This window comes from Girardinichthys multiradiatus, chromosome 3 (assembly GCF_021462225.1).
Source record: "Girardinichthys multiradiatus isolate DD_20200921_A chromosome 3, DD_fGirMul_XY1, whole genome shotgun sequence".
In the NCBI taxonomy this organism is placed as follows: Eukaryota; Metazoa; Chordata; class Actinopteri; order Cyprinodontiformes; family Goodeidae; genus Girardinichthys; species Girardinichthys multiradiatus.
The window spans coordinates 48,796,387-48,810,110 of NC_061796.1; the positions used below are offsets into that span (position 1 = coordinate 48,796,387).

Genomic DNA, 13,724 nt, shown 5'->3' on the forward strand with positions numbered 1-13,724 from the left:
ATGGCTGCAGGAGCTGCAGATCGGATATGCAGACGGAATCTGGTTTCATTAATGCGACCTCTTCAGAGCCTGGTTTCTGTGGAAACCTCTGTTTCTTTTATTTAGGAAAGCTGACTGCTGGTGGGATCCGTCAGAGCTGTTTTTTCTGACTTGATTTTCTGTCAAAGAATAACCTGCAGATATTTTTTAACTGATCAGACAAAACCTGCAGAACAGCATGTCATAGGACAGAGCTTCCTGCCGCATCAATGACTCAGTATGGAGCAGCATGGCACATAAAGGAGCTGTCACAGATTAATTACACCTGATTACAGGATCAAATCAGAACCAGGATAGCTGGTTGCTAGGACAACATGTAGGCAGGTTGGATCATGTGACTCAGACGCAGATTACTGTTCATGTTGATTTTATTTGAGAGCAGAATATCTGATCATCACATATCAATAATATGAGCTGCTGCAACATTCCCTCTGCAGAGTCCAGACAGTCAGCGCTGACAGCATCAAACTGGAACCATGGGATTCTGGAAACACATCTGTTTGGACTGAATGTCCCAGATGCATTCATTTCTTCCTACTTTAGGACAGGGATCACAAAGTTTTGGTTTTTGCTCCAGAACCTCCGAGGCTCATCTTGCAGATTTTGTCGGAATTGGTCTTTTTTCCTGTTGGGAAGCAGTCTGAGTTTCTCTTGGGTCGGAATTCCTTCCATGGCTCAGACCGATCCAGATGATACAGGAAGATCCACATGGTGCAGAACAATCAATGTTTAGATCAGTTTTCAGACCTTTTATCTGATTTAGTGTTAAATACAGATAAAGTTATTATAGTGGGGATTTTAACATTCATGTAGACGCTGAAAGTCATAGCCTAAATATAGCATTTAATGTTATCTTAGACTCAACTGGCTTTACTCAAGACATCCACAGACCTACCCACGTTTGTCTTTATACTTGTTCTTGTTCTTACATCTGGCCTTATGTATTAAGAAATAACTGCGTTTTCTCATAACCCTGTCCTGTCTGACCATTTCTTAATAACCATTGAGTTTAATTTAACCGAGTTCTCCACACCTGAAAGAAAATTTCATTACAGTAGATCATTATCAGACGATGCTGTAACAACCTTTAAAGAATCTGTTCCACTTTTAATTTCCTCATTATCACTGAAAAGCACAGTGGAGGGCAATAATTTTGTTTCTGCCCCTTCATAAATTGATTCTTTTGTTCATAGTGTTTCTTCATCATTGCGTGATACATTAGACAATGCAGCCCCCTTGAAAAAGAAGGTAATTATTAATAGGAGGCTAGCTCCTTGGTTTAATTCAGAGCTGCGTACTTTAAAGCACAATGTTAGAAAATTGGAGAGAAAATGGCGCTCTACACACCTAGAGGATTCTTACTTAATCTGGAAAAATAACCTACTGTTGTATAAAAAGACACTTCACCAAGCTAGAACAGTTTATTTCTCATCATTAATAGAAGAGAACAAGAATAATCCTAGGTTTCTCTTTAGTACAGTTGCTAAACTTACACAGAGTCATAGCTCTGTTGAGCCATCCATTCCCTTAGCTCTTAGCAGACATGACTTTATGGGATTCTTCTTAAATAAAATAGATTCTATTAAAAAGAAAATCTTTGACATACTCCTGAAGATGATTACTTCATCTTCAGCAAGTGAGACAACATTGGAAATAACTGCAGAACCTGATTTGTGTTTGGACTGTTTTGATCCTGTGAAGCTTCCTGAGTTATCAGAAATATTAGCTTCATCTAAACCTTCAACTTGTATGTTAGACCCAATCCCAACCAAATTATTTAAGGAAGTGTTCCCTCTGATTACCAGCCCCATTTTAGATATGATTAATCTATCTTTAGTAAATGGATCAGAACCACAGGCTTTTAAGGTAGCTGTAATTAAACCTTTACTTAAGAAACCTTCACTTGATCGAGATGATTTAATAAATTACAGACCTATATCCAATCTTCCATTCTTATCTAAAATTCTTGAGAAAATAGTTGCTAATCAAATGTGTGAACATTTATACAACAATGACCTGTTTGAAGAGTTTCAGTCAGGTTTCAGAGCTCATCATAGCACTGAAACAGCTCTGCTGAAAGTCACTAATGATATTCTTATGGCCTCAGATAATGGACTTGTGTCTGTTCTGGTTCTGTTAGATCTCAGTGCTGCATTTGATCCAGTCGACCATAATATTCTCTTAGAAAGGCCGGAATATGCTGTAGGGATCAGGGGAACAGCGCTAGGCTGGTTTAAATCTTATCTGTCTGACAGATTCCAGTTTGTTCATGTAAATGATAAATCATCTTAAAAGTAAAGAACCTTGGTGTTAACTTTGACTAGGTCATGTTATTTAAATCCCATATTAAACAGGTTTCTAGGATTTCCTTTTTTCAATATATCCTGCCCAGGAGTTATGCTGTAAAACAAGCCACTAAAGGAGCTACTACTGTAATTAACTTTTTTTTACCTTTCCTTCCCATAGAAAGTACTCCTGGATCAGTGCTTCTTTGTTCTCTTTGTGTCTCTGCTCTGTTCTCTCTAACCTCCAGTCGGTCGTGGCAGATGGCCGCTCACACTGAGCCTGGTTCTGGTTCTGCTGGAGGTTTCTTCCTGTTAAAAGGGAGTTTTTCCTCTCCACTGTCGCTACATGCATGCTCAGTATGAGGGATTGCTGCAAAGTCAACGCCAGTGACTGTCCACTGTCTCTACATGCTCATCCAGGAGGAGTGAATGCTGCAAGTCACTGACTGGATGCAATCTGCTGGGTTTCCTTAGATAGAAAAACTTTTTATCCAATTTGAATAAATAACTGAATCTGACTGTAGGATCAAACTGGAATGGATATACTTGACATGGAATCTGTCTGATTCGATTGAAATAATTTAATAAAGTGCTTTGAACATGTGTCGTGAATTGCCGCCGTATAAATAAACTGAAATGAATGATGCACATGGTGCAGAATAATAAAAGAGAGGGTTCCAACCAGCTGCTTCACTGCCTGCATTGGCAACTGCAACAAATCTGAGAACCTGTGGAAGGCAGCAGAGAACATCACGTTCCATTCATGGCTCTCATATTGACCCTTCACACTCCTAGAAGATTCTGCATCATTCTGCAGTGTTCTGAAGAGCCATGCTCCAGAGCAGGGTGGAGGACCTACAGGATGTTCAGGACCTCCATCCAGCTTTAAAACACACACAGAAATTCATGCCTACAGTTAGCATGGAGCAGGAGTCCATCTGCTGACCTAAAGGTTCTCTGCAGACAATCTGTGACACCATTCTGTTGCTGCATACCATACAATCCTTTGTGGTTCTAAGGGTGGAGTTCTGAAGCTGCTGATCTGAGTCAGACCTCTGGTTCTAGAGGGATATGGAGGACCAATCCTGCCATTAAAAAGACATCCATAAATAAATAAAATAATCAATAAAATAATTACAGCACTGGTTTCCCCCCAGTTGGGCTTCTGTTGAACACATTGTGCTGAAAATAAACATATTTGGGTGGGTTGTTAAAATCTGGGCTGCTTTCATGACATTTGGAGGGTTTTTAGAAATTATTCCTGGGCAAATTATATCAAAATTGTTCTCGTTGGTGGCAAAAAAGTAAAAACCTCCACATCTCAACATGTTGTGTCTTTTTCCTCATATCAATAGTTCATTTATTTTGAAAAAGAGAATCTGTTGAACTTGACATCATCAATCAGTGTTGGTCATTGGTTCATCAGCTATCACTGTGAAATTCAGTCAGTCAGTCATTTTCTACCACTTATTCCATAGTGGGTCGCAGGGAAGCTGGTGCCTATCTCCAGCAGTCTATGGGCGAGAGGTGGGGTACACCCCTGACAGGTCGCCAGTTCATCACAGGACGACACTCAAGCCAAAAAAAGGGCATTCATTGCCAAATTTATTTATAAAATTAAAATAAAAAACAGGATATATTTATGCTTTTACAGCCTCACTTTTCTTGACATTTTGCTGCAAAATGTGTAAATAAATAAATCAATAGAGATTGAATCTGGAGAGAAAACAGTAAACATTATTTGACTGTTTTCAGACAGAGTTGCAGACTTTAGGTAATTCAATTCAATTCAGTTTTATTTATATAGCTCCAATTCACAACACATGTCGTCTCAAGGTTCTTCACAACAGTCAGGTTCATACATTCCAATTAATTGTAATCATTGAACAGTTCAGTCAGATTCAGTTATTTATTCAAATTGGATAAAAAGTTTTTCTATCTAAGGAAACCCAGCAGATTGCATCCAGTCAGTGACTTGCAGCATTCACTCCTCCTGGATGAGCATGTAGAGACAGTGGACAGTCACTGGTGTTGACTTCATCATTCATCTTTTCTATATCATTGGGCATTATATTTAGCCTTCAATATATATTAGCCTGTAATGTTAACCACCCAGCAACATGATTCCTAAACTGTTGGAGAAGAAATGCTTGCATGAAACTTTTCTTACGTGGACGTAAAAATTTTGCTTTTTTTTTTCTACTTTTTGTTTATGAATGTTTTGAAAAACTAAATAAAAGTAAACAGCAACATTATGGGGTCAATGGATGGTAAACATAAACAAATTGACATCATCACAGGCTTTACAGTAGTAAGAGGTAATATTCAAGGTCCACTGTCACCATTTAAAAAGTCCAACCATTTCTCCCAACGCCTCTTTCCCAGTTCGCCCTGCAGTCGCAGAGTAGAAGTCATGCATTTTATTTCCGAATGTTTTCCACTACAGAGGTAAGGAGAACTGTAGTGGGAGGATCTTTACTAAGCCACATTGTCTGTTATGGCCTTTTTGCAGATTCTAGGAGAATTTTCAGAAGGTAAACATCATCTGTGGTTAGTTTGTCTAGAAGATAACCCAAAAACATTGATATAAAAAAAAAACTTGATTTTAAAGCCCAGCATTTTTGGTACTTCGGTCCAGAAGTGTTGTATAGACGGGCAGGACCAGAATATGCGTCCATGATCTGCCATGACCTCCCTGCAGTTTCTCCAGCACAGTGCAGAAGTAGTACTAAATTTTGACTTTTGTTTTGAAGTTATGAAGAAGTGGATGATGCTCCTTCAACCAAAGTCTCGCCAAGTTTTGAAGTTAGTTGATAAAAACTGTGCTTCCCAGGTCCCTGTCCACATATCCTCTGTAACCATTTCTTTTCCCATTTTTGTTTTATGTATTCTGTTGAGTCTCTTTTAAGTTTGGTCAAGCATTGGTACACTTTACTTACAACAGCTTTGTTACTTCCAAAATTATATGCATCAATGAAGATGTTAACAACTGAAAAGTCTTTAGGAAAATACTTTTTGATTCTTTTCCTGATATAGTCACAGAGTTCCAAGTATCTGAAAAAGTCTCGTAAGTCTTACATAACGTGTCAAAAGCCGAAGGTTCAGATTTTTCAATGACTGTGCACACAGCAGTAGGGCCATCTGATACTCAATGTTTAAAACTAATATCTTGAGAGGCAGGAAAAAATCCAGGTTGTATGGAGGCCAGCTAAGAAGTTCTAGCCCGGTGGGTCAATGCCAGATTGACCCACCGGCTGGTCGTCAAAAATAAATCCTTCTCCAAGACTGTGCAGCCATGTCTAGACAGGATTAGTGTACTGGACAGACTCATTTCAATGTTTTGCCATTTTGCTCCATTAGATGGGTTACACCAACAAACTAAGATCTCAATTGGGCAGATATGTAACAATACCTCAAAGAGGGTAAAGGCAACTCCCCTCTTTCCCTCCGCAACTGCAGGGTAGCAAATCTTAACCTAGGTTGTTTATTGAGCCAGATGAATCTTGAAATATGTTTATCCATTTCCTAAACTGCTTATCAGGAACTGGAACAGGCAAAGCAAGAAAAAAGTACAATGATCTGGGAAGGATTTTGATTTTGTCTGTTGCCAAAGTCAAGGGGGAGCAGGCTCCAGGTACTAAGATTACGATATATTTCTGCATTAACAGCTGCTATACATAAAATAGTAGTTGATTCTTGAGTATGCAGAGTATTAAGCCAAATAAAAGGTAAATCCTGGAGGTGATCCATGGAAAGACCGCCACAGATTAGTAAGTCCTAAATCTGATAGCATTCTTTTTACATGTTTCTCTGTCAAGATGTTTCTTCTACCAGTATTATTTCCGTCTGAGGATTTAACAGCAGGTGGAAATTTCCTGCACAAATAAGGGTTCCCTACATTTCTGTGGAAATCACATTAAATACTTTTGTAAAAGAAACCTGTATTACTCCGGCGGGGGGGTCATAGACATTTAACAAAGTGACGTCCTTAAATCGACCTTCTTTATCACTTATGTCTGACAGGAATTCAAATTTAATTTTGTTTGAAATTAGGATTGCCCCGCCTTGTTTTTTTCCACTTCCCTGAAATGAATGTGTGCCGATACGCCATTTTTTTAAATTTCTGATGTTCTGCTTTAGAAAGTTGAGTTTCCTGCCAATATGCAATATCCACCTTTTTTTTTCTCAATTTATTCCTTTTTATATGATTATTCAGCCCATTAACATTTAGTGAGAGTATATTATAAAACGGTTTGGCATGTTATGTTACTCATACATATCATTCCTGACCTCAAAGCAACAACAAAACCAGAATCGCTGAGTAGTAAAAACACACAACATTAACACTGGCTTCTACTGATGAGGAGATAACATTATCCTCTGAGGGGGTACTGGCCACAAGCTGGGGCCCCTCATCAAAACATGCACCAAATGAAGAACCAAAGAAAACAGTTCTCTATCTAAATAACAGAACCTTGGTGGCCCTCTAACCGTGTCCATAGGCACCAGCCTTCGAAACACATGAAACAGTCTCACCATCGCCAGTCCATCGCAGCGAAACACACAAACAACCTGTTTCTTTCAGTCTTCTTGAAATCCTGTACAGAATTCTTGGAAGTCATTTTTCAGTTCGGCCCATAAATACTAAACTGAAATATTGTTATTTCAGCCAATAGGACATCACTTACTGCTCCCATGGATAATGTCCAGGCCTCGATATCTTGATCTGAAGTTCGGCCTTCCTGATTAGCTGTGGCTTCTTTATCCATTTCACTTTCAAGAATGTTTTGTAGTACGTATCCTTTCTTGGTTTTGTGGCAGCTCATTATTAGACTTAGATATCTTAGTTTTGGCTCTCAGGTTAGGGGGATAAAAGGCTAGTGCCAGAGATGTGACCATACTGTGTCACACATCACCGGAAGTCCCTGTGGAAATTGAGCTTTGCGCGGACATGTCAGGCGGACGTCCGCTTTGAGTCCGCACTTCCGTCCGCGGAGACAAATACCCGCGACTTTAAGTGTAGGAGGAGGAGGGACAGGCTTGTGTGATTGAGAACTGATTTCAGAGGGCATTGCCCCTCTTGCTCCTGCGTAAAGCCGGCCTCGAATATATCCCTGTTGTGTTGTCTTCAATACATTTTTTCTTATTATTTTGTTGCATTAAATAGCCCTTAAATTATATAACTCTAGATACTTTTTGGCCTAGTAATTATTTTATTGAGTTATTTCTGTATGTATTCTTATGGCAGGTTTGGTCCTCCATACAGTTTCTCTGCTGCTGTTTATGCTCCAAATGACACCCAAGTTTACTGTGATGTTTGAAGTCACCTGGTTTACAGGAAAAGGTGAGTTTTAAGGTGGATTTAACAAAGTCCTCTGTTCCAGAATGAAATCCCTACACCCCCAACCTGACAATGAGGAGGAAATTCACTCCCTGTGACTGTAAACACAGGTCACATGACCTGTGGTAACACACCTGTCAGGTGTGACAAGCGTGTGTTTCTAGGAAGGGATGTAGTCCTTTCCAGGAATGAAGTAAAATAAAAACATTAAAAGACAAGTGAAGGTCGGAGAGTTTTACACCCAACCGTGAATCATTGACGCCCGAGTTCACCTGGAGTCACACTTGCAGGTCCGCCCTGCCTGCAGCAGGGGGCGATCACTGATGTTTAGAAACATTTTCAGTAATTTAACCTTAAATATGAAAGAATGCTTCCTGCTTTATTATCAGAAGGATTTCTGTAACTTAATATGAACGATAAAAAGAAACAAAAATATTTAAAATTTAAATATTTTCACAATTTTCGGCTTCTTCATTTAATTCAATTCATTTATTTAGAATTAATATATATGGTGAATAAAAATAAAATACAGATAATTATAAATTAAAACCATAAAATGATCTCAATAGAAGTAGAAAATAAAATTGAAAATAAAATGAATGAACTTGTGAAGTAACAGATTGTTGGACTATGAGTTCAAATACTCATGTTTGTGTTTTTAGTGTAAAGTTCTGCTTCTTCTGTTTCCAGGTGCTGTACCCCCAGCATAAGAACTCCTTCAGTCACTCCGCTGTCAGTCTGTTCCTGGTTCCAGAGTTCTCTTCGTGGTTCTGATGGTTCCACATCCAGCTCATTTCAGTCTCCAGCAGCAGACAGCTCTCCTGGAGGAAAATGTTTTGCTGCTGACCAGCTCGCTAACACCTCCCATCTCTCTCTTTAACCAGTTACTCTGAGCAGGGACCGGATCAGAACAATTCAGATTCAGCCGCTTGATCAGTTAACATGCTGCCATGAGTTTAAGTGCAGAGTGTCCGGTTTAATATCCATGTGTTTTTAGGATCAGAACCAGCCGCAGAGTTTAATCACTAAAAACCTGGTTCTGGTTCCACTTTTTGTGTTCTCCTCCTGATATCTGCACCATCAGTTAATTGAGGATTATGAGTAATAAATAATTGTGAGTTTTGTTTTTTCTTGGTTACTCTTGGATTTTATGGGCATTAATTCTATAATTCAGCCTATTCCTTTTCAGATAAAAACAAAAGCAACAATCAAACTGAACCGAACACAGTACACAGCAGAACCATGTGAGTCTGACTCAAACACAACCAGAACCAAATATTTAATCCAAAGATAAAGATTCTGAGACAAAACAGGTCAGGCTGGAGGCCTGAGGCTAAACCCCTTTAGAAAGATTCTGCTCCTGGGTCTGGTTCTGAGTAGGAGAAGCTGCTTCAGATTGAAGGACCAAGGAGGAAGAGGAGCTTCACTAGGAAAGTTTTGACCTCAGACCAGCAACCGCTGGAAGTTTGAGGTTCTGACCTGACACAAACAGGCTTCTCAAGGTAAGAACAGGCTCCTTTGTCAGGTTCCGCTGGTTCTTTTCAGGAAGTTATGTTGGTTAATCAAAGTTAGAGCTGCAGCTGCATCCTGAGACACCGAACCATCCATTAGTTAATGGATCAGAACACCAGACAGGAAGCTGGAATCTGATCCCTTCAGCCGTCAGTCAGAGAAAACCTCATTACATTCTTGTCTCCTTAATCCGTCCTGCATTCACACTTCTCAGTCCTGGTGTTGGGTTTCTGATGAATAAAGAACTAATTCTTCACGGATCCGGATGGGTTCAGTCAGAGCCAGAACCACAGAAATAAAAGATGGAAAGAGTTGGATCTTCTGAGACTGAAGCTTAAATTAGATTTCCTTATTGAAAACTCCACCAATCCCAGTGCAGGTCTCATGGTCACATGATGCATGTCCATGAACGGCCTCAACTGGATCTGAAAATCCTGCAGAACATTCCCAGAACCTGTAGGAAAATGTCCCTCAGTTACAAAATTTATTTTTCAGCCTGCTTCAATCTTCATGAATAAAAATAGTCAGAGTGAGCTGGTTCTGTTAATTCAGAACAGAACCAATCCCAGAACAATCTCTGCATCCTACGTCAGACTAAGTATTCCTCCTGTGAAAGTGTCTCACAGCTTCATGTGGCTCCGCTCTGGATGTTTCAGTTTACCTGACTGGGTCAGAACAAAATACTGGAAAAGCAACTTGAAACTCTTTATTCTGACAAGATTCCAGAAACAAGTTAAACTGGACCGTTCTGGGGAGATGTTTTCTGTAGGAAACCGTCCCGAGAAGCTCAGAGAGGATTCAAGTCAGGCAACAAAGAGTTGGAGAGAAGTACAGAACTTTTCTCGGGTCTTTTGACCTGGTTCATATCTGGCTGCAGTGGCCTTGGCGTTGTTGCCTGGAAACAACAGCACTTGGTCCTGGCTCTTAAAGGTCAGCTCAGGGTGACAGATCATGTTAGAGTGGGTCGACCCAATGGGTTGCAGAGACGGGTCGGGTTATGTCTGGAGCAGGAGAACAGGCTGATGGATAATCATCTCCAGCTTCATCTGGTCTCCGTCCTTTAAAACGTTCCCACTCTGAGTCGGAAAGACCTTCAGATCCGATCAATGGGAGAGGAACCCGACAGGAACCATGGAAGCAGACCATGACGTAAATAGGAGGAAATCTTTGTTCTAACTGGAAACTGGGATTTTATGAATGCGGATTTGCTGCAGCTGAATCTGAGTCTGGCTCTCATGGTAGGTTCAGCTTCGTTAGCTTCCATGGAGAGCTCGGTTTTATCTTTATCCCTGCAGGATCTCCATAAAACTCTGGAACTGAATCCCAATATTAAAACCAAGAACATCTCCCCTCATCCCGCTGCAGCTTGGATTCAGATACGGCTTCATCGGACACCGTCTGAAGGACACAGAGACATACTGGACGGGCCAATGAGAGACTCCGGTTTCACTCCATCAAATTCCAAGCAGATTGTTATGGATGTCCCCAGCAGCATGGAAACAGAACCAGGAGGAAACAGGTTCCTCTCACTAACAACAGGACAGAAAGTGGAGTTGACTTCAGTTCCTTATCCAGAATCTAAATGTAATGATCCGGTCACAGAAACTCTGTTTCGTGAGGAGAAATTTGGGTCAGTGTGTGGATTAGAGCTTTGGTTCCAGGCCCGGAACTTCAGACTCTGTGTGTTTCACATTCCAACATTCCCATCTGTGCTCAGGAAACTCCCCAGGAACCTGATGGAGTCAGAGGTCACAGCAGGGCATTTCTGACCTCTGACCTGGGAAACCTTTCCCTCTGTAGAGAAAAAACAGAAAGGATTTGTTGGAATGAAGTCCAACTAAATGAAATAAATCCACGTTTTATTCCCAAACAGCGCAGCAGTAAAGTCACCATTTTTAAGCCTGTTTTTCTTCCTCCAGGATCCACTCATCTGCTTTGTGTTTCCATGCTGGGATGAAGCTGCTCTCTCAGTTTTCTGTTGCAGGTCAGAGGTCAGATCTGCTGTGATAACCGGATACTTGGATGCACGACTCTCTTGCAGCTGGAATCAAAAACGGACATCGGATCCGAAACCTGATCCTGCAGCAGAGACAACGTTCCAAGTCACAGCTGGAAAAACAAAGCAGCCCTGCAGGAAGGAAAACCAGACTGGTTTTTCTTCCCTTCCTGAGCCTCTGACAGGTAGGAAGAAGCATCGATGTGGATCCATTTCCTGATCAACTCCTCTTTTGAATAGAATAGAAATATCCTATGTTGTCCCTCAGTGGGGACATTCAGGTATTCCAGCATTAAAGTGACAGACAAGTAGAAGTGTTCAGATTCACACAAAGGTGAAAAAAATCAAAAAAGAAAAGACTGAACAGAAAGGAAAAAGTTGAATATAAGAAAGAAAATACTGCACAGTTTGTGCATAAGAACAACAGACTATTTACAAGATTTAGAAAAACTGTGCCGATATCAACAGGGTGTGAATACTTATTGAGTCTGTTGGGAGCTGTGATCTTATAAAGTCTAACAGCTGCTGGGAGGAAGGACCTGCGATAACACTCCTTCATGCACCTTGGATGCAGAAGTCTGTCACTGAAGGAGCTCTTCAAGTCTGAAACAGTTTCATGCAGGTGGTGGGAGACATGGTCCAACAGTGATGTTATTCTTGCCAGAGTTCTTCTGTCTCCCACCACCTGCACTGGGTTCAGGGGGCATCCTAGGACAGAGATGGCCTTCCTGATGAGCTTATCTAACTGCTTCCTTTCAGCTGTAGATAAGCTGCTGCTCCAACAAACTACACCATGGAAAGTGGCTGATGAGTCAAAATAGGTCTTTAGGAGCGGACACACAACCTTCCTGTAAATAGCATCAGTTTTGTGATTCCAACCCGATTTATTGTTCAGGTGAACACAAGGTACTAGATAGAGTCCAGGGCCAGTGTGGTGGGTCTGCACCTGTTGAGGTCCACCACCAGCTCCATGGCTTTCCCTGCATTGATCAGGAAGTGGTTCTGCTGGCACCAGTCCACATAGTCCTGTGTCCAGTGTCTATTCTCTGAATCATGCTCACCTGTAGCGTATCCAATGAAGACCTCCCGAGGGGGTGAAGAGGGTTGTTGACCACCCTCCTGAAGGTCTGACGTGATAGTCAGGGCTACTGGCCTTTAGCTGCTGAGGTCCTTGGAACTAATACCACACAGGAGGTTTTCCACAGATGTGTTATTTTTCACATATTCATGCTCATGAGAAACATGTATCCCATGATTCGTGAGTCTGGAGCTGATGACATTTGGACCTGCAGCCTCCAGATGGCATGCTGTTCTGCTGCAGCTGGTCCCCCATCTGCTTCCTGTAGATGTTTTGTCCGTCCTTGATCTTTCTTTTCCGTTCCTTATACACAGCTCTCAGACCCTCCTTGTTTCCTGATCTGAATGATGTTTTCTTCTCTTTGAGGAGAGCCTTTATTTCAGGGCAGATCCAAGGCTCGTCATTGGAGAAACACTGAGCCTTTAAGGGCACAGTGTTATCCACAGAGGTTCTTCAGTCTCCTCAGACCATCTCTTCACTGTGCATATCACAGCTGGTTCTCTGTGAACCCCTCCCCCCCCTTGGGGAGGGAGAGGTGATATATGTCTCCTTGGTGGTGGCTTACAATAGGTCCAGCATTTTATTACCCCTGGTGCAGCAGGTAACATACTGGGTGAAGGTAAGGTGGGGTATCTCCCGATACCCGAGGTTAGAATCCTCGGGTATCGGGAGAAGGGCCTGGGGATGTGTTTGCAGTCTTTTTGTTAAACATGTCCGATCCAACAGAGCCCTCAGAATACATATTTACTCTCTGCTTGATTATATATATATATATATATATAAAAAACACTTTATTGGAAACTGTTTTGGGATTATTTCAACTGCAACGGAGACAGAGACGAAAAGGAAATAAAAGGAGCAAGAAGGGGGGGGGGGGCAAAAGGGGAAGAAGGAGAGAAGGAGAAAAGAATGGAGGAGAGAAAAGAAGGATGAAGAGAATTTAACATTCATATATTTTAGATTCATTGCACACTAACTGAAATATTTCAGGTCTTTTATTGTCTTAATACGGATGATTTTGGCATACAGCTCATGAAAACCCAAAATTCCTATCTCACAAAATTAGCATATTTCATCCGACCAATAAAAGAAAAGTGTTTTTAATACAAAAAACGTCAACCTTCAAATAATCATGTACAGTTATGCACTCAATACTTGGTTGGGAATCCTTTTGCAGAAATGACTGCTTCAATGCGGCGTGGCATGGAGGCAATCAGCCTGTGGCACTGCTGAGGTCTTATGGAGGCCCAGGATGCTTCGATAGCGGCCTTTAGCTCATCCAGAGTGTTGGGTCTTGAGTCTCTCAACGTTCTCTTCACAATATCCCACAGATTCTCTATGGGGTTCAGGTCAGGAGAGTTGGCAGGCCAATTGAGCACAGTGATACCATGGTCAGTAAACCATTTACCAGTGGTTTTGGCACTGTGAGCAGGTGCCAGGTCGTGCTGAAAAATGAAATCTTCATCTCCATAA

At 41.2% G+C, this 13,724-nt stretch overlaps 1 protein-coding gene across 2 annotated transcripts in view; it reads right to left on the minus strand.

The window, feature by feature from the left end:
* LOC124865756 (atrial natriuretic peptide receptor 1-like) overlaps nt 1-13,724 on the minus strand; it is an 88,907-nt gene that overhangs the window by 36,399 nt on the left and 38,784 nt on the right. The gene's annotated exons all lie outside the window — the stretch shown is intronic.